Source organism: Adiantum capillus-veneris, chromosome 10 (genome assembly GCF_014529385.1).
Source record: "Adiantum capillus-veneris isolate H3 chromosome 10, ASM1452938v2, whole genome shotgun sequence".
Taxonomy (NCBI): Eukaryota; Viridiplantae; Streptophyta; class Polypodiopsida; order Polypodiales; family Pteridaceae; genus Adiantum; species Adiantum capillus-veneris.
Window position 1 is genome coordinate 120,954,092 of NC_140940.1, and position 27,470 is coordinate 120,981,561.

A 27,470-nucleotide genomic window follows, 5' to 3' on the forward strand; every position below is an offset into this window, starting at 1 on the left:
AGAGAGAGAGAGAGAGAGAGAGTCTTATCTACTTGCTACGCGAGCTACGGAGCCGCCATTGGAGAAGTGACACCGCCATTGTGTTAGCAACGGCGAGAGCTACGCACAGATACCAAGAGTGCGCGCTATCGGCTTCTATGTGTGGTAAGTTCCTACGAGCTTCGGTGTGAGTTTTCTTCCAACTCGTGTGTCGGAATAGAGCATGCAGCATATCTATAGAACCACAACGAGTAGAGCTACGCATTAGTACCATCGGGGTCAAGTTTCGGTCACCTATATTTTTCGGCCTGTCTTCATACGCGTTTACCGCACGGAGTGATTATAGGTTGATTTTGCAGTTCAAGTCTTTAGGGTGTTGTTCTTACCTAGTGTATAGACTTCCCCTTGAGTTTGAGATCTATTCAATGATTCTAGATCCTGTTTCGTATAGCATTCGTTAGTAGTACGGATTTCAGTCAATTGCGTATTTTAGAACTTAGATTTGATTTCCTTAGTAGTGATTGTCATTAGAAGGTCGAGTAGGTGATTTGACACCCACCTAGTTGTTTCCATGCGCCTGCGGGTCAAGCTCCGTCCTCGTCTGACAAATTCTGTTGTTGGTTGAGTTCTCGCTATTTAGCTTCCGCTAGCGGCGTAACCGCCTTAACATTTGGCGCCGCTGCCGGGGACGAGAGCCCTAAGTAGGTGACCTTAGACTAATCCTACGAGGTGAGTCGTATAAACTACTTTGTATACTTTAGTTAGAAAAGATCTAGGAGTGGTGGACTCCAAAGATCTCGAGAGACTAGGAAGTGGGGTATTCCTGGGTCTTCCGTGTTGACAGTATTTTTAGTTTAGCTTAGATTTGTTTGTTGTTTTGTTGGTGTTGAGTAGTTGTTGATAGAAGAAGAATTTGCTAGTCCGTGAGTGACAGTGGATCTCTTTAAAATCACAATTACCAAACCCATTTTATGATTAGGAATAGCTTAGGTAGGACTTCATTTGATCCTGATCTGGAGCTAGTAATCATTGGAGTATTTGCTTGATATGGTTGATTGCATGTTAGATCACTAAACCGTCGAGTTAGTAGTGAAACTTGCAATAAACAAAAGTCAGAGAAATTTTCTGTGTATCTGGGAGTTGCTGAGCACTTGAGAAAGCTTTAGGAAGGATTCTGTGCCAAAAAACTGGAAATTTGCAACTTTAGACATCATACGCGTATGATGTCTAAATGACCAAACAGAGACCAAAACAGAAATTTTGACTTTACCAGAGTGTTCAAAAGGGGAGTTATACCCTACTTTCAACTTAAAACAAGAGCATTAACACTCAAAGAAACCCAAAAAGACAAGTCGGAGTCCAAGAAACACAAGGAAGAGGAAATTTTGGATACAGATCTTGTTTTTACATTCAAACCTGACAAAAACACTTGAAACTCAATTATAAACATTGGAGAAGGCTTAAAACCAAGAATAGTCAAGATCTAGGACAAAAGACATCATACGCGTATAATGTCTTTTGGCACATCCACTGCTTATTTTTGATATCTAACCTGACAAGATTGTTACAAGCACTATAGGAAGCATAAATATCAAGTTTTGACCCAAATTGATGAAAAAGACATCATACGTGTATGATGTCTTTGACCTAATTTTGGACATATTTTGATACTTTGCCAACACAGATCCATTGTAATAGCTGTCTAGAGGTTATATTTCAAGTTTCATCCCATTTGGATCACAATTGACCCAAAAAACAAGTCAAAAGCGGAAAATTGTCAAGAAAAGCCTAAATTAGCCATAACTTGCTCAAACAGAGTTCAAACTGAATTTTGTGAGTGGAAAGAGCATAAGGGGGCTACTGAGAGTGAGCATAACCAAAATAGTCCAAATCTGTGAAAAAAGACATCATACGCGTATAATGTCTTTTTCAGCATAACTGCAACAAAATTCTCACTTGATGAAACAGAAGTTGTCCAACTGACAAGATTAAACAATTGACCAAGTATCAATCAGTTTGGATCAATTCTGACCATAAAAACTTGAGGGAAACAAATTGCCGAGACGGAAAAGTTAAAGTCCTTTAGGGGAATTGATGAATTTGAGATCGGGCAGAAACCTCCAGAATAACCAACCAAAACAAGGGGAACAAGCAAGTGTCATATCAACCGAGGGAAGTGTAAACCAAAGTTGGGTGCAACCATTAGAGCCAATCTTTGAAAGAAGTGTTTCTGATACTTCTTCGGAGAGATCTTACGAGATTTTCACCGAACACTTGGAACACTTGAACCTGAACAACAGAGAAAATATGGCAGCAGGATCATCAAACCCTTCCGCCACAATGAAGCTATTGTTCATAAAATACCAGTACGACCATGAGCAAGGTGCCAGGATCTACAAAGATGGAATGGACCGCTATTGTGTAAAGATAGAGGAGAGACCTAGTGAGTTCAAGGACTTAGTGCCTGTGAGCTATAGCGGAGATAGATATCTAGATGACGAGGGTACCATGTACTTGGTAGTCCTAAACCCTAATATTGTGGACAAGTGGGGATTGATGGGCACCAAAGCCAAAGTAGATGAAGAACTCGAGGAGAAAGCACCAATAATGAACTTCCTTGATGCGAGGTTAAGAAGAGAGAATGAAACTACAAGGATCAACACTGATAACATCTATGTGGGGCTATACAAATACAATAATGGGGAGCAAGATCTCTATTATAGATGTGAAGAACCCTACACTGGAGAGTTGACAGACCGAAAAAGACTTTATGTCTTTACCTACACAAAGGGATCGGAAGTGAAAATTGTCGCTTACGACAAGTATGGGAGACAATACTCAACAATGGGCAAGAAAGAATTAGAAGGATATACATACTTTGGGGGACCACTACATCAGTATTATGTTACTTCTAGCTCACAAAGACCAACACCAACAAATGGAGTGCAAAACCCAATGACAACAAGAGGACAAAGAACTCAGGCTGCTGACTCTTTCAGTCAACCTCAGTACTCGAAGCCCGGACCAATGGGATCAGTACATTCCAGAGAGTCAATGGATACGAATCGAGGTAGTGCAGTTCCAATCTCCACATATACCACTCCAGGTCCAAGGTTCGAAGCGGAACCATCACATTTACCTCCTAGTACTAGATTCAGGGCAGGGGAACGACAAGGGTAACCATGAAGTCCATGATGCTAGAGAAAGCTTTAGCCGGGACACAGGAGCATGAGATTGGTAGCAGACCATAGACGTATGAGACCATCTCAAGTAGCCAAGTGTATGCCAAGAAGTATGGTGGTTTTGGAGATCCGTATGCCCATGTGTCACTCTTTAAGCAAGTCTTAAGAGCTGAGCAGATACCGATTTCCATACACAATACGAGGGATTTGGTCTTACTCTAGAAGGTACGGCATTGACATGGTTTCAACCACTGAACATAGGGGGATTCCATGACATTGACCATTTGCTAAGAGAGTTTGCTGAGGAATTCTCAAAACGAGGGATTAAGCACAATACGGTCTCACAAATTATGCTTTTAAACAGAGAGAACACGAAAAAGTGAAGGAAGCTTCACTTCGCTTCAAACAATACATTGAGAGATGTCCAGTACGTGAACGACCACAAGATGACAGACTATCTGTTCTCTTTATTGAGGGACTGAGAAGCGACACTCTCAAGAAGGACTTGCACTTGAAAGCTTGTACAAGTTTCGAGCAAGTAACGAGAGAGGCATTGTACTTAGTGAATAACTGTACGGTTTATGGAGAGGTGTCAGCGGATACAGATTTTGCATCCAGTAGCTCCTCCTCCGTAGCGAGCAAGACTACCACTAAAAAGAATGTTCAAACAACAACCATGCCAAATGTAGAGCAAATGATAGAAGATGCTCTAAAAAGGATGGCACCACTCCAAAAACCATTGCCAAAACCGCTGAAATGGTGTGCTATTGAGCAAAAATGGACAAATCACCCAACAGAGGAGTGCTATTACAACAAAGGGTATGTAAGGGAGCGTCAGTATGCACCTCCTGCTCAATTAGCACCACCTCAGGTACATCCAGTACCTTGATACTCAACGGGAAATGTACCAGGACCTATGGGGATAGAAAGGCCACAACCGGTATTGGGACAACAACCACCTTTACCAGGAGCAAGACCAGTGGGCATTAGATATGCACCAACCTTAGAGAATCAGGAAGAACAAGCCTTAGTGCCTGTTCAAGCCTATTATGAAGAATCTGGTGCACACATGTCTCCAACTGTGTATTACCCACCAGAAGAACCCAAACAACCAGACCCATGGGGCATGATTGTGAATGTTGGAACACCAACAGTTATAAGTGCTTCTGATGAAGAGAGATACAATTTGGACGCAAGAACATTGATGTTCATAGCTCATGGAGGGTTAACAGGACAAAGACCATCCTATCCACAAAGGACGAATCAAATGGGACCACGACCAGCACTAGGACCCTGTTACAAGTGTGGAGGTGACCATCTGATGAATGTTTGTCCACATACGGAAATCATTAGAATTAACGCTTATTGCACTGAGTGTGGGGTTACTCACTTCATTGAGGATTGTTCAAAGAATCCAAACAAAGTGCAAAAGACGACATTGAATATGCTAGAAACTATTCCTACAGCATGTGGTCTGAAAATGAAACTCTGATAAGTTGAGGAACAAAAGCAAACTAAAGATAGATTAGAAAAACTTGAGAGTCAAAACGGGAAACGAGAGATGAGCCTGGAAAGAACGAAACAAAAGAGTATCAAAGAAACAACGAGCTTAAGCTCAGGGGGATCAGTGCTAGTCGACAAAGTACATGAACCATTGGACGCACTGATGAGAGCTTACGAAGCTAGGTTAAAGAACAACCAAACACAAGAACAGAGGTGGATGACATACCCAAACGCGGAATTGGAAAAGCAGAGACTTGAAATGTGCCAGAGAATGATCGAGACTGCACTAGCCTTTTTAGAACCACCAAAAGAAACAATGAATTGTGGAACGGAAAACCCAATTCAGCAGGAGACTATCATTTCACGGGTAACTGAAAAGACTTCCAGTGCACAAAAGTTTGAAAATACACACAAGGATGACCGCACAGTGTTGAACACAACCGATCAGGAGATAGAGAGTTTTCATCCAGTCATACAGAGGTCTTACGGAAGAGATGAGGATTACAATGAATTTTGGAAACAAGTGAGAGAGGCAAACTTTGCAAACCAGCTAAGTTGCCAAGCTAATCAGACAAATTGGGAAAAGGACATCAGGAATCCTCCCATAGTGGAATTTGAGGCAGGATCTCAAGTGGACTTGGATCTGCAATCTTACTGGGGAGATGGGGGCTCTGTTAGAACAATGGAGAGCAAACCTCACTCACTGAAAACCTTACCTTCATACTTAGGAGAGTATGAAGCAAAATCCGAGATTAGAGCACTTCCCTCACGAAGAATCTCATCAGAAAAAGTCATGGACTCGCAAGGATTGATAGAGATCCTGTCAACACCAGTGACATGCACTATCACTCTAGCTGAGCTTTTGAGGCTAAGACCACATATGTGGACCACTGTAGGAAATTGCTTGGAGAAATTCGGGATAAAAGACCCAACATCGAGGCTGAAAGAGGGTATACAAGAGCTGAGCAAACCACAAAAGGATGCTAAGCCTGTACCCTTAAACAAGGTCGGAGAGTAGTAAATGCGAAGGGTGAAGAGGGGAATACAACTTACCAGTTGAAGGATTCCAAGGTGTGAACACGATGGCAATAACTAGACAGCGAGCTGGGGTAGCCATTGCTACAAAAGAAATCTAGAAAAAATGGGGGAAACCAGCAATAAGGAAGACTAGGTTGAAACTCCAATTAGCAGATGGACACATGGAGAAACCTATGGGGTTATTAGAGAAAGTTGTAGTGACTTCTTGCGGCATTGAATACGAACATACTTTCACTATTGTCGATTTTGGCAAGGAAATAACTATGATATCATATTGGGAAGACCATTCATGAGACAGTTGAAAATGGTCCAAGATTGGGGCTACGATCACATATACCTGAGAAATATAGAAACCACTACACGTGTGAACCTGAAAGACCATAGCTACAAAGATGTGAACCGAACATCGGTGGAGGAGTTTGATTCAGCTACTTTGGCGGGATCCGAATTTCCAGCTTGGTTAGGTAAACCCAAGGAGTTATGGATGTGTGGAGCTTCGAAATGTAGAAGTCTGAAACGAGAAGAATGTGTTTTAGAAAGGGCTATCGAAGACGAAACTTATATAGGAGAACCCTTTCCAGAGGACACGCTTGAACCATTAGAATGGACACACATTCTAGCAACCCTAGATGTTTGTGCAATTCCGGATGGTCCCACAACGAAATTTTGCGACAAGGACGGGTACGACGTGGTTCCGTACTTCATGCTGAGAACTATACTCGAAAAAGAAACTGATAGAATAAATGACCTGGAAAAGCTAGACGAGCTTTGCCTAAAAGCAGTAGCTTCTATGTACGCTCAAAAAAGGCGACAAAAGGAATTTTTTGATAAGCATGTGCGGACTAAAGAGTTTAAGGTTGGGGACTATGTCCTAGTTTACACTCTGAAACAGCATGCTAAGAAGCTTAAAAAGCGAGGGATGGGACCTCTGGTGATTAAAGATCTATCACCAAGTGGAGCCGTCAAGCTTGCTACATTAGACGGAGAAGAAATGCCCAATTGGATTAGTGGATGCAGAGTGAAAAAGTATCTTTTGCCGCTAATCCAAGACATGCTTCTCAAAATACATCAAGAAAAGCTGCGTGTCCAGAAAAAGAAAAAGATTGTGGAGGAAGTGCAAGCCGAGGCGAAGGAAAGAATGGAGAAAAGAAGACTACTGCGTCAGAAACAGCGCAATGAAGGAGCAATACGAATAAACGCAGTCAGTATAACAGAATGGATAATGACAAAGAAGAACCCATCATTGAATGCAAAGTAGGAACCAACCAAATCAAAGCCAGAGCACTATTGGATTCAGGAGCTCAAGCTAACCTACTTTCACTCAGTTTGTATAGACAATTGACAAATGACACTAAACTACAAACTACCAAGCAAGAGTTAAAGAGTTACTCTGAGAATTCAATCAAAACTGTCGGATGCACAGTTTTACATATACAGATTAACCATTATGTGTATCCTCATATGTTTTACGTGGTTGAAGACCAAGCTACACAACATCCATTATTGCTAGGACAACCATGGCAGAAGCAATACAATGCAATGATTGACTGGAGTTCTGAATCAGTGCTTATCAAATACGAAGGTGAAAGTCAATCAGTTAAGTTCACCAAAGGAGCAGAGCCAACTCCAAAGGAAGAATCCACGAACAAGGGCAAACAACAACCAGAGAAAAAGAAGAAGCAATGGCACCCAAAATTTTCTATACAACCGGATTACTCTTCGACGAGGAATTCTCAACAGTGGATAAGGAAGACAAGCAATAATATAACAGCTCAACCTTGGGAAAAAACGGAGTCAAAGTTGGTATGGAGACCAAAAAAGGTTGTGCCAGAGAACACAAAGGTGGAAAACAGAGTCTTCAATACCAGACAATAGAGTGATTCCAGACAAGCAAGGACAGTGAAACAGATCTGGATTCCAAAGAAGTTCATGACGGCACAAAGCTATAGCAAGCAAATTTGGATCCCAAAGATTTGTAAACAGGAACTCCCTTCAGTACAATCAACGGAAACTCCTAGGTATTTCAAGGCGAGGAAATCAACACAAAAAACAAAGCAGGTTTGGGTCGCAAAGAGTTTGTGGCAAGCACAAGCAAAGTGGAAGCAGATTTGGATTGTGAAAAAGAACAACAAAGTAAAGAAGAATCCATCTACTGATTCTACTACCGAAGTGCCAAAACAAACCCAAAACCCGACCACCAATCCTTCAATCAAACAAAGAGCAGCTTTATTGGAAAAACTGTTGTATCATCGCTCTACAATTGCATTTGGAACTTATGACCAAAACAACTACAATGCTTCGCCCACAGACACTTCATAGTCGTCCGGGAGAACTCAGACTAGGAGGGGGGGAGGTATACAGGTATACAGGAGTTACAAAGCAGCTACAAGCGCCAAAAACAAAGAAAAACAAAAATTATATTACAAGGGCAGTGTCTTACATGATTTTGCAATTTTTATGTTTGATTGCGGATATTGATAATATTTATGCCCTTATATACCTTGTTTTGCAACAAGAAGAGATCAAATGATGAATTTGGGTCTCTAGACGTGTAAATATCACTAAATAAGAGTGCTTTTGGAGCTAAAAAGTGAAAAAAAGTGGTAATCCAAATCCAGAAATCACAAATAAGTGTATATTCATATACACAGGGTTACCAGCTATTTATAGTGTATGGTTGGAATTTTTTGGCTTCAATTTGCTATTTTCTTTTATTTTTTATGATTTTCTTAATAAAAGTAAAAGAAAAATAAAAAAGCAGGTGAAATGAGATCGGAAAAAAGAAAAGAATAGACGGTGATGGTCCTAATGACAAGGGCAACCCATGGTAAAAATTGGGTACAATTTTGAAAAAGGTGCGGAAAGCCCGAAATGACAGAATTTTGGCAAAGTGGACAGATTTCTCAGAAACAGGTCAAACGGAGTCCAAATTGAGAAACTTCAAATCCTAAAGTGCATTTCATGACGAGATAGGAGCACATGTCAAATTTAGTAACAAGTGATCCGGGAAGCCCGAAGTTAAGTATTTTTCACATCACTTTCAAGCTCATTTCCACTATTACCTTCTTGGAGAGAGCAAAGAGCACACAAGAGCATCCAACCTTCTACGGTCTTCTACGACTGCTACGAGAGCTCAGAGGACACCAGACATGAGAGGTAGACTCGTTGCCATAAGCTTTCGATGCTTATCGTTAACTTTTGTCGCGAAAACTGACCAAAACCAAGAAACAAGAGCAGACGGGGAATGGGGAAGAACGCTAGGTAGGGGCACAACCGCCTAACCAAACCTTGCAAGAACTTAGAGGTGGGTTACCCTAGCATAGAAGATGGGTTTCTAACACTCAAAGCTCGAGAAAGAACGACTTGAAAAACCCTAGGTCAACAGAGCCTGCAAGAGGCAAACAGGAAAAAGTTGTCGAAACGACACAAAACTTCTCAGGAAGCTTAACAACATCGAGGGCAATGCAACCATGGAGTATCTCCAGGTTTGGACCACCAAAAGAAGGTCGGAACAACCGATTCGGCTCAGGACACACAAAGCGTCATTTTGGCATAACGGCTAAAATTGACGACCAAATGACATGAAACTTCACAAGCAGCTTTAAATATACATGGATGACTTATGTTTGCAAGCAAAACCCAAAAGAAAGCTGATTCACTTACCGATGGTGAAAAAGACGCTTTCGGGCAACCAAAAGGAGAAAGATGGAGAACGGGGAGCCAAAGTCAAGTTCAACCAAATAGGTGGCTTCACAACATATCCAATGAGCTGGAAATGCAACTCTCGAGAAGAAAAGTTGAAGAAATTCAACTCCAAGGCAAAAAAACGACTTCGGAGACTGAAATGCCTATAAGGGGCCTTTTTAGCTAAACTGATGACTTTTTAAGTTGAAAACTAGTTAGCAGGGTGTTAAGGCGGTTACGCCGCTAGCGGAAGCTAAATAGCGAGAACTCAACCAACAACAGAATTTGTCAGACGAGGGCGGAGCTTGACCCGCAGGCGCATGGAAACAACTAGGTGGGTGTCAAATCACCTACTCGACCTTCTAATGACAATCACTACTAAGGAAATCAAATCTAAGTTCTAAAATACGCAAATGACTGAAATCTTTACTACGAACGAATGCTATATGAAACAGGATCTAGAATCATTGAATCGATCTCAAACTCAAGGGGAAGTCTATACACTAGGTAAGAACAACACCCTAAAGACTTGAACTGCAAAATCAACCTATAACCACTCCGTGCGGTAAACGCGTATGAAGACAGGCCGAAAAATACAGGTGACCGAAACTTGACCCCGATGGTACTAATGTGTAGCTCTACTCGTTGTGGTTCTATAGATATGCTACATGCTCCATTCCGACACACGAGTTGGAAGAAAACTCACACCGAAGCTCGTAGGAACTTACCACACATAGAAGCCGATAGCGCGCACTCTTGGTATCTGTGCGTAGCTCTCGCCGTTGCTAACACAATGGCGGTGTCGCTTCTCCAATGGCGGCTCCGTAGCTCGCGTAGCAAGTAGATAAGACTCTCTCTCACTCTCACTCTCTCTCAGACACAGTCACGGCGCTTAAAAACTCACTTTGATTAATAAGCTGAATCTCTTTAGGTTACAAAAACTTTGGCTTATATACCTCAGCCTTGGAGGTGAGAGCATCTCTAACTAATTACATCAGCAAGTGAAATTACTTCGGGATTACAAGCTGGAAACTCAATTGAGTCCCGTTACTTAATGAATGGCTCAAATCAAAATTAATGTCGGAAAGACATTTATTACAATCAATGGTTACAAAATGATGAGTGTGAGCAAAAATGTGGGTGTGATCCTCTGCTGGCTCAACACTCCCCCCTTCCGCATTCATGTCGTCCCTGACATGACTTTTATGCTTGGTCAATAAAGTCCTGTTGTCTTGAGCATCTGCAAATGTGATTCGTATCGTAGGTTGCCGATGGTCAAGGTTGGGCCGAATATTTTACTTTCATGGGTGAAAAAGCCGGTGTAGAAAGCTTCTTCGAATGTTTGCATGTGGAAGCTAGGCAAAAACATAATCGTCTGGTATAGGAGGTGCAACACTTTTGGAGAAGGCTGCAATGAAAGATCATACATCATATCAGTCACTGTGTCGGCCGTCGATAGTAGACTCGAGGTCGTGGCTTTATCTGGCGCGAACACTTCAATGCAAGCTAAGAGAGTCCTCCAAATTTTCTTGAGCATCTGACACAAAAGGTAAGGAGAGCCAGTAAAGAGCTTGATGGTGCCCGTTAGGGTTTTCACCATGTAGGCTTTACCTATTCTCTCTCATGCCTTTGGTCCTGGCATCCTTGGGTAATTAAGCCAATTTGGCTTCTTTTCTGCAATCCTGCCATGCTCTTTCCAGCTTCTGACTCTTGGCACCGGGCAGAAGGTTGCATCCTCTCGAATCTCCTTTGGTGCCTCTACCAAGTAGATGAGGTAGGCTGGGTATTTGTTCAGCCAACCTTTCCTCCATCTAGGTTGCGAATCTTCAATCTTCTTTGATTGTTCCTCTTTTGTGATGTCGCCTTCGTAAAGAGCGACATACTGCTCCTCCTCTATTCTCTTTTTCGTTTTTATCACTTCAAACTTCATCAAGGGGAAAGGCAGGCTGGGTTGCATCCACTCTTCATGGAGCACTTTTGTGTCTAATCCCTGAAGTCTAATGGAGATTAGGAGTCTCCTCTCCCATTCCATTTCCGCCTTGGCACTCTCCTCTGTTGACTTTGCTATTTGGTCATGGAGCCTTTGTTCTTCTTCTTCAGAGATTCCTGAAGTCGAGGCCACCTCGTGAACTGGGGCTGGATCTTCAATTGTGGTTGCCTCTCCAGTTTCTGGTAGCTCTATGGCTGCTCCACCTGATTCTTCTTGTGGTGTCTCTGTCTCTCTTCTTTGTTGCTCTTGTAGATCTTGGAGCTGTTTGCGGAGGGTCTCATTCTCCGTTCTTAGTGTTTGATTTTCTAAAGTGAGCCTCTCCTCTGCTGCCAAAGATCCCTCCACAATGTGCAACCTTTGCGCTTGCTCTAATCTTAGCTCTCTTTGTAAGCTTCGGACCTGGTCTTCCAGAGCTGGTACGAGAGTTCCTTCTTGTTCGGTTCCTGCTCTGCTAGCTCTAGGGGTAGTCCTGAGTCTAGTGATTGTTCTTTCTTGGAGCTCTCGACTCTTTCTCTTAGCTCAATGAGCTCATCTTTAGCCGCCTCCAAGTAGTCTTCCATCCGCTCCCTTGCTTCCTGTGCACTTGTTACTTCTCTTGAAGCCTCGGCTAGCTGGAGTATCAAGCCATCGCTCTCGTTTTCCGCATCATAGAGTGATGCTTTATGACTTTCAGATTCAGTCATAGCATCTTCTAATTTCCTCTGCAACTCGGCTTCCCTTTTTTTTGGCTGTCTCAATCTCCACTTCCTTTGCCTTGGATCTTTCTTTGATCTTGTTGAGCAGTTCATGCACCATGTGCATGTCTTTTTCATCTTCATCTGTCAACTCTAAAGCTTTTTCGGCCACCACCTCCACTGGCTTCGGCTCTTCTAGTACGTTCTGCTCATCACTTTCTTTTGTACTCTTTGTATTTTCCTCTGTCTCTCTCCGATCATCTCGTTTTTGTAGGGTGATCCCATAAACCGCCTCAAGGGACTCTTCTTCAGTGTACCCTATCGCTACCAGATCCTCATAATCGTTTTTCTTTTGCTGAATTGGATCTATCTCCTTTTCCTTGGTCCCGGCCTCCGGCTTTTCCATACCAGCCGTGTTTATCTCTACTGTGGTCTCTTCCACAATGATTTCCGTCTTCTTCGGGCTTGGTACATCAGTAAATGAGGGCTGATTGTCCTCAGTCTTCTTGGCTTTCCCTTTGTTTGCTTGCCCGTCTTTCTCTTGAGGTTCAGTAGACTCATCTACTTTCTTCTTCCCCTTGTCGTCCTTTTTCAGCTCAGCTTTTAAAAGCTGTACCTCCTCTTCAGTGTATGGCTCGACAGGTTGCTGCTCCAGTATAGCCTCTGACTCATCATAAGCTCTAATATATTGATCATATCGATCAACATGTGGCCTGGCTGAGCTAGTTCCGACTTTAGTGGGGTCTGGCACCCACTTTTCTTCAAAGTCCCCCTTTAGAGCTCTTTCCGCTCTAAACTGCTCCACCAGTCTTTCCATTCTTGCCGCTTTCTGACTTTTGGTTTGCTTAGGAGCAACCTTCTTCTTTGCTTTCTTCATAAGCGGCTCATCTACACTCTTTTCAGGTTCTGAAACTATTTCTAGTTTCCTGCGTGCTCTTGTGGACGCCCTCTTGGATACTTCAGGCTGTTCTTCCTCCTCATCGGCTTCTCTAAGCCACTCATTCTAGGAGGGAACCTTTGGCCATTGATCTCTGGCTCCAATAGCTTCATAAGCTATTCTTGTCAGAACTTCAGCTCCTCCTATATACTTTGGCTTCTCGTTGTGCATGGCAATTACTTGCTCGTGGATGTGTTGAGTGTAATTCACCTCTTTTGGCATATTGCTCTTCAATGCCCATGTGATGGTAGTTGCAATGGCATGGGGTGGTGTCGTATACTTTTGCGGTCTTTTACTGCAAATATGGAGAAACTGGTTGTACAGTCGGCAAAGGGTTGCCGCTCTTTGGTCTACCATATCTCCATAGGTTGCATTCTGTTTCTTGGACCCATAAACCTATATAGCCTCCCTTCTTTCCCTGACAGAGCCCCCTTTGTAATTCACCTCTTTTGGCATATTGCTCTTCAATGCCCATGTGATGGTAGTTGCAATGGCATGGGGTGGTGTCGTATACTTTTGCGGTCTTTTACTGCAAATATGGAGAAACTGGTTGTACAATCGGCAAAGGTTGCCGCTCTTTGGTCTGCCATATCTCCATAGGTTGCATTCTGTTTCTTGGACCCATAAACCTATATAGCCTCCCTTCTTTCCCTGACAGAGCCCCCTTTGTTGTGCAGCTTCAATGCATCTGCAATGAGCTGTGGAGTGATCTGTACCTCTACTTTCTCTCCATCTACTGCTGTCAATGTGGCTTTCCCATCCTTCTGAATGGAGGTTGCCAACTCATACACTCTTCTTGTATCTACACCTGATGGTCTCGAGGTGAAGAATCTGTGCAAGTCTGCCCTTTCCAGGTACCTGCTGATGTTCTCTGACCTGCTATAATCCACCAATTCTTGTGGGATCATCGGTATATCCACCGCTTGTCCTTGAGGATCTCTGAAAGTCCCCTGGTAGATCTTTATTCCCTCTTGTTCCAGTACTGCTTCCTCCACCCAAGTTTTGGTTGGCTTGAGGGTTTCTGCTGGAATGTCAAAGGGTTCTGCTTCTGCAAGAGCATCCTTGATTGTCGGTCTTTTTCTCTTCGTTGCCGATAACTTGGCGGAATCCATGGATCCTGTAACTCCAATTTCAGAAGTTAGCGTCTTTTTAGTACTGAAAGCCGAAATGAAGCTTTTAACTATTCAAATGACTTGAAAATTGAAACATGAGCTATTCAGGGCCTAAGGATGCAAGGTAGGTGAAAAAATATGCAAACTGGGCTCAAAATCATGCTGGAGACATCATACGCGTATGATGTCTTTTGTGTCAAAATGACTTCATATTGGTTGTGCTTGTAGCTCATAGTGTATACATGAGTATCATATGCTTGGATTTGAGTTTGGATACCATTTGATCAAGTTTTGGCCAGTTTAGTCCAGATCAGGCTCTTGGCAAAATTTTGAAAGGGAATTGGATTTTATGATCCAAATTGGATAAAACTTGGTGGTTCACCTTCAAATGGCATGTAGATCACTTCTGTTTGGTGGTTGAAGCCCTGAGGTGCCAAAATCACATAGTGAGACATCATACGCGTATGATGTCTTTTAGTGTATTTTTGGACAAAATTTCTCTATAAGCTTGGATTTGGCTTTAGATAGGCTTATTCAGTAGATTTATGAAGTTTGGATAGATTTTGGGCTAAAAATGGCTTTGGAGACATCATACGCGTATGATGTCTTTTTCATCAATTTGTCATGGGATTGATTCTGTGGACTCCCCATGTACTAGTGAAGGACTATATCTACTCAAATCTTGGTTTGGACTTGAGTATGTTGGATTTGGGCTAAAATAGGCTTTGGATGAAGGATTTTCCCTCAATTGGGCTAATGGGGTGATCCACTTGACCAAATGGTTCCAAACTTCATATGTAGCATGTATTAGATATATATAATGGATGTATGATGTCAAATGAGCAGTTTTGGCTCTGTAAGTGCAAATAGACATCATACGCGTATGATGTCTTTTGTGTCAAAATCGTGCTTTTTGGTTCCAGATAGCTTGTAGATGTGTTAATCAACAATCCTACAAAGTTTCAATGAGTTTGGAGTTATTTTGACAAAATTAGGATCAAGAAAAAATCATTTTTTTAAAATTTTTCCAAGAGGTTGTTCTCACTCTTTCTTTTATTGTAAACCTCTAGAAGCAAGGAAAACCAACAAAATATGATAAACAAAAATTTGTGATAGGCTCGGATCATAGCCCCCCCAAACCTGGCTAGGGGTATTTATGCCTCTAGCCTACTTTCTTTGATCTTGAGTTGACCTTATCCTGATGTGATAAGGCTTTAGACGCCATCCATTTGTCCTGGTCTTGTGCACTTTACCATCAATGTCTTGAAGTCTGTAAGAGCCATTTTTGAACTTTTTGGTGACCAAGAACGGGCCTTCCCATCGGAAAAGAAACTTTCCATCCTTACGAGTGTCGAAGCGATTGTCATATCGAAGCACCAGAGATCCCTTTTTGATGTCTTTGGATGCTAGCTTTTTGTTGAACTTTTCTCTGCGCTTCTCTGCTTCTCGAGAATAGTGGTTGATGGCTTCTTCACGATCCAATTGCAGCCTCTCTAGATCCATGATCCTTTGATGTACTTTCTCCTTTTGAGAGCCTACCTGGCTACCCAATATTCGAAGACTTGTTAACTTCACTTCAATGGGCAAAAGCGCCTCCTTTCCATAAACCAAATGAAAGGGTGTGTACCCTAATGTGGTTTTGAAGGAGGTTCTATAGGCCCATAGAGCTCCATTCAGGTGTTTGTCCCAATCTTGGCGCCTGGCATGTACCTGTTTGGTGAGAATTTTGCAAATGATTCCATTTACCTTTTCCACCAAACCATTGCACTGAGGGTAGTAAGGAGTAGAGTGTTGATGCTGAATATTTAGCTTCTTCATGAGTTCTCCTACCAAGTCTGCTCTAAACCCTGGTTCTCTATCAGATAGTATTTCAAGAGGGGTGCCAAACCGGCAACAGATGTGGTCAAAGATGAACTGACTCACATCCTTAGTAGTAATTCTATTGGTCGGCATAGCCTCAGCCCATCTAGTCATGTAGTCTACTCCCATGATGATGTACTCTTTACCTGACTGAGTGCGTGGTAGAGGCCCTATGGCATCAATTCCCCACTTCTCAAAGGGCCCATATACCTTTATTGGGTTCTGAGATTCAGCTATGAGCCGTCGTGGTCCTGCTTTCTGACATTCATCACATGTTTGACACCAATATTTGACATCACGATGAAGACTTGGCCAGTAAACCCAGCTTGTAGAACCTTTCTACTAGTGACGTCGTGTGCAAAGTGTCCTCCGCACATATCATCGTGACAAGCTTTTAAAATCTCTTCAATTTCATTCTTCAAAGGAACTCTCCTAAGCACACTATCCTTACCAAGACAATACAAGTCATCATTTACTATGCGATACCTGGTAGCCTTCCTAGCTAACCATCGCCTTTCCCCTGCATTCAAGTGTTTAGGAGCCTCTCCTTGCTCCAGAATGTGCATAATATCTTCCAAGTCCTCCTTGCCTTGCTGAAGTGGAAGTTTGATGGCCACTGCTCCCACTATTGACTCATTTAACTTTGATGATGCTAGGTGGTCTGCATCCTTGTTCTGGTCTCTTGGTACATGATGTACTTGTGCCTCCCTAAATCTCCGCATAAGAGCTTTTGCTTCTCTCATTTTAGTAGAGAGACGGGCATTTTTACCTTGCATTTGCCTTACCAAAAGCATGGAGTCACCAAAAGCGTTTAATCTCTTAATTGAATTATCGAGGCACCAACAAAGGCCATGAATTAGAGCATGATATTCTGCTTCATTGTTGGAGTGGACATCTTCTAGAGTGATCCCTTCACCATGGATCCTCTCTCCCAATGGGGATAAGACCACGATGCCTGCAGCTGCCTTATCCTTGGTTCTCTTGTATGCTCCATCAAAGTAGAGGCTATAAGCATTGACCAAAGCCTCTAGAGCTGGAGGTGGTGGAAGTTCCTTTCTCTTCAAATGGCAAACTTTTTCATAGCACTTGTTTGTTAAAATGTCGGCTAAGCACGCTCGAGTTGTTCTTTCAACCTGTATTGTATAATCAAACTCTTGAAGTCGCACCACCCACTTTGCTATTTTGTCAGAGATTTCCATATGTTGTAGTGCATAGGGAAACATATCCTCCACAGTGATAATTACAAACCTCTTCGGCAGCAAGTATGGCCGAAATTTGGTTACCGCAAACATGAGAGCTAACACTAGCTGTTCCATTAGGGTGTAGGCATTCTCTGTGTTTTCCATGAGGCGGCTAGCAAAATACACAGGCCTCATAAAGGAGGTTTTTGGATCTTTTTGTAGGAGGGCAGCACCAATGGCTTCTTCTCCCACACTAGGGTTTACAAAGAATGTTTCTTCCCAACAAGGTTGGAGGATTACAGGGAGTGACCCTAACATTTTTTTAATCTCTCTAAAATGCCCTTCACTTTCTTCACTCCAAATAAGCGTCTCTTGACGAGTCAGCTGTTGTAGAGGAAATATCACTTGGGAGAGTAAGTGTATGAATCTACTCAAATATCTTAGCTTTTGCAAGAAGGAGATTAATTGTTTGATGGAAGTTGGGGAAGGTAGATTTAGCAATGTTTCTATCTTTTCAGGATCTACCTCGATTCCATCAATGGACACTACATGCCCTAATAGTGTAACCTTGCTTTCCCCAATGTGACATTTGTCCTTGTTTAGTTGTCCACCCAGCTTAGCTAGACGAGTAAATCCTTCATCAATCTTGCCGAGATGCATACTTTTGGAGCTGTAAATACAAAAGTCATCTATGAAAACCCTTATGGACTTACCAAAGTAAGGTTGGAAGACCATGTTCATGAATCGTTGAAAGGTGGCTGGAGCGTTGGTGAGACCAAAAGGCATGACTCGAAATGCAAAACATCCCCATGGTGTGATGAAAGTAGTCTTTTTCTGGTCCTCCTCTGCAATGCGTATTTGAAAGTAGCCAGAGTAGCCATCACACACTGTGTATCTTTCATGGCCTGCTACTTCATTTAGAATCTCATCTTGAAATGGGAGAGGGAAGTGGTCCCTCTTTGTTGCAGCATTTAGTGGCTTGTAATCCACGCACACTCGCCATTTACCATTCTTCTTTGGCCTCACCACTACTGGGGAGACCCATTCTGAATCTTCTACTGGGTATATGAATCCTGCTTCTAAGAGTCTCTTCACCTCAGACAACAGTGCATTTTGTTGCACAACTCCTAATCTTCTTAGTTTTTGTACTACTGGCTTGCTCCCTTCTTTTAGATGGATATGATGCTTCACTGCAGTGACACCTGTAATGTGAGTGTAATCAGAAATAAACAATGATGCATGCTTCTTGAGAACATTTACATAACCCTCCTTTTCTTCTTCCTTTATATCCTTGGATAACATCTCCTCTAGGCTGGCATCCCACACATTCTCCATTTGGATCCTTGGGTAGTCTTCTGATGAGGTAGTTTCCTTTATGGTGACGCCCATGACTTCGAGAGTGCTATCACTCTCTTCACTTGAACTCTCTTCCTCGTCCATGGATGAGGAGCATCCACTTGAGCTCCACTCATCAGCTGACGTCTCTAGTTCAAGGTTCTCTTGTCGCCCATTCTTTAGGTTATAAACCACCTTCCGACTATGGCCACCCATGCGAGGCCTCAACTCCAAGTCTCCTGTTGCCCAATCTTGCCTAGCTCCTATACCCATGAGCCAAGGTCGTCCTAAAATAAGGGGGTATCCTTCTCCCTTTACTGGCATCACATAAGCATCAACCTCTGTAGTGATTCCAAAAACAGAAACTCTCAAAGCTTTCACTACACCCACACAAGTGACAGAGACATTATTGGCCATTTTTGCCCTAAAGTTTGATGATTCCATTACCTCTAAACCCAATTGATGCATTAGCTTTTCTGTCATGACACAAACCTCTGCTCCACTGTCAATGTAAGTTTTTGGAATCCGTTGTCCCTTGATTTGAGCCTCCACCAAAGGCACTATATCCTTGAGACCATATGCTTTGATTACACTTACTAGCTTACTTCGCTTTGCCCTCGTGCTCACCATTTTTGACCATTGTCGTCGAAGCTTTGGGGAGATATGAAGTAGTTGTGGCCAAGTAATCTTTGGTCCTTGAGAACTCACATCAGCTGTCAAGTCATAAGGTTGTGTTCGAGATCCCATAGGGAAATCAGAGATGTCAATTTGAGACCTAGTACGGGTCTTTCTCTTCTTGGCTTCATCTTTAGTTGCCCGAGATGTACTTGCTTCATTGCTTGCATCCTTGCTTGTTTCTTTACCTACTTCATCTTGGACACGCACACGTTTGATAGGCATTGTAGCCACTTCGTCTATCTTCATCTTCCCTTTAGCTATTTCTTCCTGGTTGCTTCTGCCCTTGAGAACCTCCTCCATCCTTATGATGCTCACATTTGGTTGAGTAGCAGGGGCTTGAGCTTGAGCACGAGGTGGCTGCAAAATTTGAGGTTGCGGTTGCTCTTGTGCTTGAGCTCTAGCACGGGGTGGACTTACTTGTTGTCGAGGACCTCTGACAGGGTAGTCATATCTTCTGGGATGAGGGCAATTATACATGCCGTGGCCAATTTCCCCACAATTGTAACACAACATTTCCCTTGCTTGACGTCGCATTGGTGGCCGATTCCCACCATTTCCCTCAATAGGCCTTCTTGCACCCTGCACAAGATTTACTCTCAACCCCTCTAGCTGGTTTGTGAGATTGTTTATTTGTTGGAGCATATCTTCTTGTTGACCTCTATTGAGGTCTGGTGCATTAGGCACATTTGGAGGTATGTGAGAAGCTTCCATAGTTGTGATATTGCCTCCCAAAGCTAGCTGGCCAGCTTGGGCTTGATAGAGAATCTTTCTATTCTTTTCCCTAGCAATTCTTAAGGCATCTTCAAAAGCATTTGGAAATTTGCCCTTTACCTTCTCCCTTAGCAAGGGGTACAAACCTGAGATAAATCGATCCTTTTGGAGGCAATTGGGAGCTCGCTCACCAGGGTTTAGTGAGTCTGACCATTGCCCCCAAAGTTTCAGAAAACCTTCCTCATAGGTTGCATAACCATGAGGGTCAACTTGATGAAGGGACAGAAGCCGTTGCCATAGTTCTTCTGCCGAATTGGCTCGTTGAAATCTTCGTAGGAAAGCCACCTTCAATCCCTCCCAATCAATTCTTTGGGTTGGATCTAGAGCCTGGAACCATACCCTAGCTTCTTCTTTGAGCACCAAAGGAAAAGCTCTCAATTTCAATGCTTCGTCATCCCTCCCGGAGACAAGGAAAGCCATCTCCAAGTTATCCAAAAAATCCCCAGCATTTTCCCACTACGCCCAAAAATTTTTGGGAAAGCCATCATAAAAGTGGGTTGCCTTCCTCTCAATACAGCACAAAGATGAAAACGTCTAGGCCCAAATCATATCTTATTAAGGGTAGAATAAATGGATTGATAGATGCATTAATCTTAACTAGACGACGAGGGCCTAGTAAGTCCCTTATGATGTTTTGGAACCTAAGCTTTGTGCTAGCTATTATATGCACAGTTTGTCTAGCAAGAGGTTGGAAAGGTCCATATAAATCCCTATGATTCATGGAGTATGCTTAAAGCAAGATGAATATGTGAACATCAAAAGATACATTATACTCCAAAATAGGAAATATTATAGGGTCAGGGGACAACAATATCTCTCTCAACCTCTCAGCTCCAAAATAGAAGACCAATCTTTGTTGGAAAAAAATCTTTCTATCAATGCGCACATTCACCCTAATATTCTGAACTGATTGAAAGTTGTGGAAAATGGGATTATTCATTGGTGCATTAATTACAACCTTCCATGAAGCACTTCATTGAAGTTGAGCTCTCTTGGATCCCACCATTTGAGAGATGCGAAGAATTTGCTCACCAGTGATTAGCCTAGCTTTGGTGTGACCATCTTCAGCTTTGTAGGGTTCATAGGGTTCGATGGCTACCCTCTTAACCACCTTGAGCCTTCTTGCTAGTAGTAGTTGGAGTGCATCACCATATGTAGCCTCTTGCCAATACCGCACCCCATTGATGTGTAGCTCCCCCTCCAAAAACTTGTTAATACCCGAGTTTGAGAGTGCTTTCACCACCTGAAGTCGGGGCTTCAAAGGAAGTGTCTTCACACTAGCCACAAAGCACTCAACACAATTTTTTGACCTAGGGACTTGATGACTACAAGATTTTCCTTGAAGCAAAGAAGGGTGTGTGTAGTTAACTCTCTTTACCCGCATACGTGCCGTTTGTCGATAAAGACGCTTCTTTTCTCGAGCTTCTTGGGGAGACCATAGTGGAAGTCTCGGAGAATTTGATGGATCTTCCTTCATAGGATTGATAGAGCGCTGCTTGAGAACTCCTCCGTGGGGGCACCAATTTCTGACGAAGGAAATTTGGAATGGTGGCCTCTACACCAAAACAAACTCCATTGCGCCACAAGGGAAATGAGATGAGGGCACCACCTAGTCTTGGAAGCGTGGACTAGGACCGCTACACAAAGAGAGTGAGAGAGAGAGAGAGAGAGAGAGAGAGAGAGAGAGAGAGAGAGAGAGAGAGATCACTATGAATGAAGCATTAACCGTGGTGTGTGTACAAGGAATGGATGACTTCAAACACTCCCAACACAAATAGCATATAGATTACCAAACAATCACTCAAGGATTAGCCAAGATCACATCAAGCACTCTCACACACATATAAAACATTTCTCTTAATTAACATAAGTAAGAGAAGGAGAGGTTACTAGCATGAAACAATTTGCACTCTAGGATGTGCAAGAATAGAGTGAAGGAATGAGCTTATGGGCTCATGGTGAGTGATACAAAGGCTCAAGGGGGCTGAGGGAGGCTTGAAATTACAAAGGGGAAGGCCCCTTTATATAGGAAAGAGAGTGATTAGGAGTGAGGTTAAGATCCAAGTGTAATTTGTACAAATGAAGCTTGATTAGGGACATTCAACCAATGAAGAAGCTCCTTCCAAGTGATTTGTTGACCAATTAGCTCCATCATCACTTGTGTTGTCTTCACTCCTTCCTCCATAGCTTGAGTCCAAGAGCTTCTTTATTTTAAAATGTAAAGAATCTACATAAAATCAATACATATCTAGTAATAATAGAAAGGGGTTGAATGAGAACTTATGAATTACAACAAGATTAAGTATGACTTGAGAGGTGATAAGAAGAGGAACTTTGATGGGTTTTTGAGCTTGAGAGAGAGGAGGAAGGAAAGGAGGGTGAGAAGACTAATGGATGATTTTCAAGAAGGTCTCAATGTGGAAAAGGAAGGGTGTGTGTGTGTAAAGGTAGGGGAGTGGTCTCCACCACAGTTGAAAAAACTGCCGTCCACCATTTTGGCCATATCTCCTAGACCGTAGATGCAAAAATTATAAAAAAAATATGGCCAGAATCTTCAACTCGTCAGTTACAACTTTGATGAAGACAACTTTTCTTGGATCGGAGTGGAAGTATTTTTTAAAAATTCAACAAAATCATGTGCCTGGTTTCTTCCTTTACCAAGTCTTCCACTTGGGTCCCATTTGTTTGAATCATCATATGGCTCCAAAGCCATGATGATATGAGCCACTCATGACCCTTGAATCATGGGTGCATGGCTCCACAACCACATCATATCTTTTCTTTTCACATTTACATATATTCCCTTCCCTTTACCACTAGGTTCTCCCTCTACCTTTCACCTCCGGTGAACTAGTCAAGAAAAAATCATTTTTTTTAAATTTTTCCAAGAGGTTGTTCTCACTCTTTCTTTTATTGTAAACCTCTAGAAGCAAGGAAAACCAACAAAATATGATAAACGAAAATTTGTGATAGGCTCGGATCACCAGTACCAGTGTGTTTTTTCTATAATAAGGAGGAGTTGGTAGCGCGTAAAACTTCTTGAGGAAGCTATCTACGGGTTGACGACATGAGGTAAGAAAGTGCGTCAGATGGCATCTAGTGGCGTCAGGAGGACGAATGGGGTCAATATTTGCACGTGGATGAGTACGGACACAACGTGGGTGTTTTCTTGTGCTAATTATGCAAAAAGGTCATCATGAGGACCATATTTTGGGGCCACTTCACGTGGTGGCGGGATGCATTATTGGAAAAAGCTGAGTGCCAGGTGTGCGGAGGACGCAAAAAAGGTGCCAACTATGCACTGCGAGGTCAGTTTTTGGCCTGTTTGGGGTCCGTTTGAGGTCAACTAAAAGGACAAGGGTGCCCAAGTAATAAAGCTAAGTGTGGGAACTGAAAAAACAGAGAGAATACCAGAAAAAACGTGGAGAGAAGAGGAGGAACAGCCGCAACTGTGTTTTTGGTGTTTTTGGAGCCTGTTTTGGCCGTAAACTGCTCATCCGAAGTCGGATTTGAGCACTTTGACATTGTAGACTGGGGTTTTGGGCCGTTTCGGACAAGATGGAGCTATCCATTTTTCCAAATTCCTCACTGTTTTTCTGTTGTTTTGGTTGTTTAAGTTTCTCCTATGAGCGAAGCTTCTGCTCCAGTTTGTGATTGTATCTGGCATATTTTACCCATATTGTGTGAGCTATTTGCCCCATTGGTGTTGGCCCAAGCTCATTTGTATCTAAATATTAGAAGTTATCCTCTTTTGAGCTGAGTTTTTTGGGTGTGTGTGTGTGTGTGTGTGTGTGTCTGTGTGGAGTGGGCAAGTGGATAGTCTCTCTCCTCTCACTCCATCGGTGTGTTTCCTGTCTCGGCCAGGTGGGTTGTGTAAACCGAGTGGTGCCCCATAGTGTGTGTGTGTGTGTGTGTGTGTGTGTGTGTGTGTGTGTATCATTCCAAGAGTGTGTGTCGGGTTGTTATAGAGGCGTTCTGTGTGTTTCCATCCCGCTCACAACGTCATAATGAAGGTGGACTTTGTCAAATGCGTCAAAAATCATTACATCAAAGCTTTCAAGTGCAGTCTCTAGAAGAAGCACAAACTGCACTCGCCAAAGCAATATTCTTTACTGGAAGTGCTTTGGTCATTGTAGACATCAATCATTGGAAGGCTGCTTGGAAGAACATCGGTGAATTTGGTCCAGGATTTTCAGCTCCTTCTTATCACACAATAAGAAATTTTTTCTTGGACAAATGTTACATCAAGGTCAAAGAGCGTGTTGGCAAAATAATACTTGGGAATATTTCGCTTTCAGGACGTATGATTATGAGTGATGGCTGGTCAAATGTTCAGAGAAGATCGCTAATCAATGTAATGTTGGTTTGTCCAAGGGGAGAAACGTTTATAAAGGTGATAGATAGTTCTGGTGCAATTAAAAGTGGCAAATACATTTCTGAGGTCTTGATTAATGTAATTAAAGAAATTGGTGTTGAACATGTCATTCAAGTAGTCATGGAAAACGCAAAGAATTGTAAAAACACTAGTAAATTAATAAAGAAGTGCTTTCCACACATTTCTGCCAATGTTTGTAATATGCACAGCTTGAACTTTGTGCTGAAAGATTGATACACTAGCGAAGAAACCACATGGTTCGCCAAAATAATTGATACAGCATGTCAGGTTGTGAAATTTATCTTGAAACGACAAAGAGTGCTCAATTTGTATAGGATGTGCATGTCAGTGATGCTAAAACTTCCTGCTGAAACTCGGTTCTGCACACACTTTTATACCTTGGAATCACTTCTCTGTAATATATGTGTTGTGATTGACACATTCAATTGCGTGGCCTTTGATGAATGGCAGCTTGAGCAGAAAGAAAAAGTGAAAGATAAAATTACATGTCTACGTGGCAATGTAAACAAGGTTGCTTGGTGGAGGAGTGTAATGGATGCATACCATGTAATGATGCCTGTTATGTTCGCGATCCGCAATCTTGATCAAAGGGCGCTAAACTTGGGCAAAGTGTGGATGGCATGGTGGTCAGTCCAACAGAGTCTTGAAAATCCTGAAGAGCTGAAAGAGTCTGTAGTAGAGAAGGAGTGGCGATTACCATTCTCTGGCAAACAACAAAAAATTTTGGCTAAGTATTTTCATGCAAGGTGGAAGAGTGCTCATAGTCCACTCCATAGTGTGGTTTACATACTCGATCCAGAGTATTGGAATTTAGATCTGATGTCCAATACAGAGGTGGTAGGCGATTTCTATCAGGTAGCAACACGTTCTACTCCAACGTTCAAGACCGAATTGATTGCATCAAAGAAATGAGTGTATTTAATTAAAAGAAGGTCCTTTTGTGAATGATTTTATACAAGTAATGGCAAAAGAGCAACCTGCATGGAAGTGGTGGATGATGAATGGTCTATTACTCTACCTTTTGTCCCCTTGCAATGAAAGTACTCACACAATGTGCAGCAAACTCACGTTCAAAGAGAAACTGGAGTATGTACAAGTATATTCACATCACTATTCACAATAGACTATTAGCAGACAAAGCAAAAAAATTAGTGTATATGTATTGCAACGGAAAGATACTGAATCACATCGAAAGTGCTAGCTACAAGGAGGAAATGCCAACCTGGTTGTATGATTGTCAAAACGAAGATGAATAAGTGTTCAATGTTGGTGTATCTCAATGCGCTGTAGACAAAATAGAAGAGAATTTGATAATAGATGTGGAGGTTGAATTACAAGGAGAACCACAACACTCAGACTTAGAACCAGATAACAACTCAACTGATTCGATATAGCTTGAGAGTAGAATGAGTAAATGTCAAAAACCATTGTAAAAGACCTTGTATTCAAATGTGTTTTGAGTAATTACAATGCTTCATATTTGTGATAGTACATAGTTTGTCGATCTCAATTGTGTTGCCCTGAAGCAGCATCTTGCTCATCAAACAGATTTCTAATCGTGCTAGGGATATCTGGGCGTGCTTGCTTGAATTTATATTTGTTTGCCATGCCAAATGTTATATATATTCCTTGTGGAATATCTTGTGAACAGATTGTGCATCGACTATTATTTTGCATCAAGCGAAGAAGACAAACTAAATGATAATAATGACCACATGTCAATGTATAATATCCACTCCATCCATCAAAATTCTTGTAGCAAACTGGACATTGGGAAGATGAGGATGCATCTAAAGTAGACACATATACATATAAAAAATTAGGATGCTCTTTGTGCATTCAAAACTGCTTCGTTCGACTGTGCACTTGGATGCAGATAATTATTTGCTACGCGCTTAGCTGGTGTTCTCAGCATCATACCCCAATCAATGATACCGAGGTGGGGTTTATTGGCGCGAGTAAAGTCCAACATTACGTTGAACAAGTGCAGGTGACTATGCACTATACTGGCCGAGTGGGCAGCCGCAACGCCGTCGATTAAGGCATGAAAAATTGATGGCATCTACTCGATCATTGCTTTGATCTGAACCGTATCTATCTCACTTACAGGAAGATTTGCTACAGGCAATGACCTCTAGTCGTGTTGTAGCCTGTGCATGTGTTGTCTGAACAATCTGTGAGCGAACGGGTAAGCGACACATCATGTCGCCCACGGTACCCCAATTGTAGTATGGGAATATCGTGATCCAAGGAGCTTCTGTAGTAAACCCAATGCACCTTACAATGGAAGGGTGAAGCGTTTGCATTCCTTGCTCTGTCTGAAAGCTGTCAAATTTTGCCTCACTTCCTCCCTTGTAACAATTTTCCAAATATGTAATGTGGTCTGGAAAAAATGAGATGCCTTTGATGGTGTACAATGTGCACACACCGAAGGAGCCTGCTCGAATCCTTATACCTTATACCAAGGCTTCGTGAGGGATGCCAACAAGATGAGCGCACTTTGCATTCAAAGTAGTGCGCATGATTGTGCCAGTGCTGCTGGCATCGGATCGATCTCGCAAAGCTGTTGCGCATCTTGGGCCATCTTCAATCTCTTGGGTAAGGTTGCTTGGTCCTGCGCTTTCACACGCTTCATCTTTACCTTCAGTTCTTCCCACAATTTATCCCACAGCTCTAATTTTCACATGTCGCAGGCAGGTGGGATATCTTCCTTTAAGTCTTCGCAACATACTTTCATATTGTCCAACACTGTCCTAACCTTGTGGTGGGGGTCAAATTCTCGTATCCCAGCTGGAAGCAACAACTCGTATTGGCCCTCAAGTCGCAACCTGCGCTCTGTGTTCTCCCATATAGCGCTAGTGATGTCTTTGATGTAGACATCGCTTTCACTAATCTGCTGTATGCGATCAGCTGCACATGATCGCATAATACATTTCTTTTGATCTGGTGTCATATTTGAACTGGACAATAAAAAATAGCATATCAAATACAAATTCATGGTTACACTAACACTCTTACACTATCTCAAGTAAACTCTTAACCACCACTTGAAGACTTTAACAAATGTGCAAGGAAATATTGATAAAAATTGAGAATAATCCTCACTTAAAATTGCAATCTGTTACACGTGTAAAAAGAAGTTCAAACAAG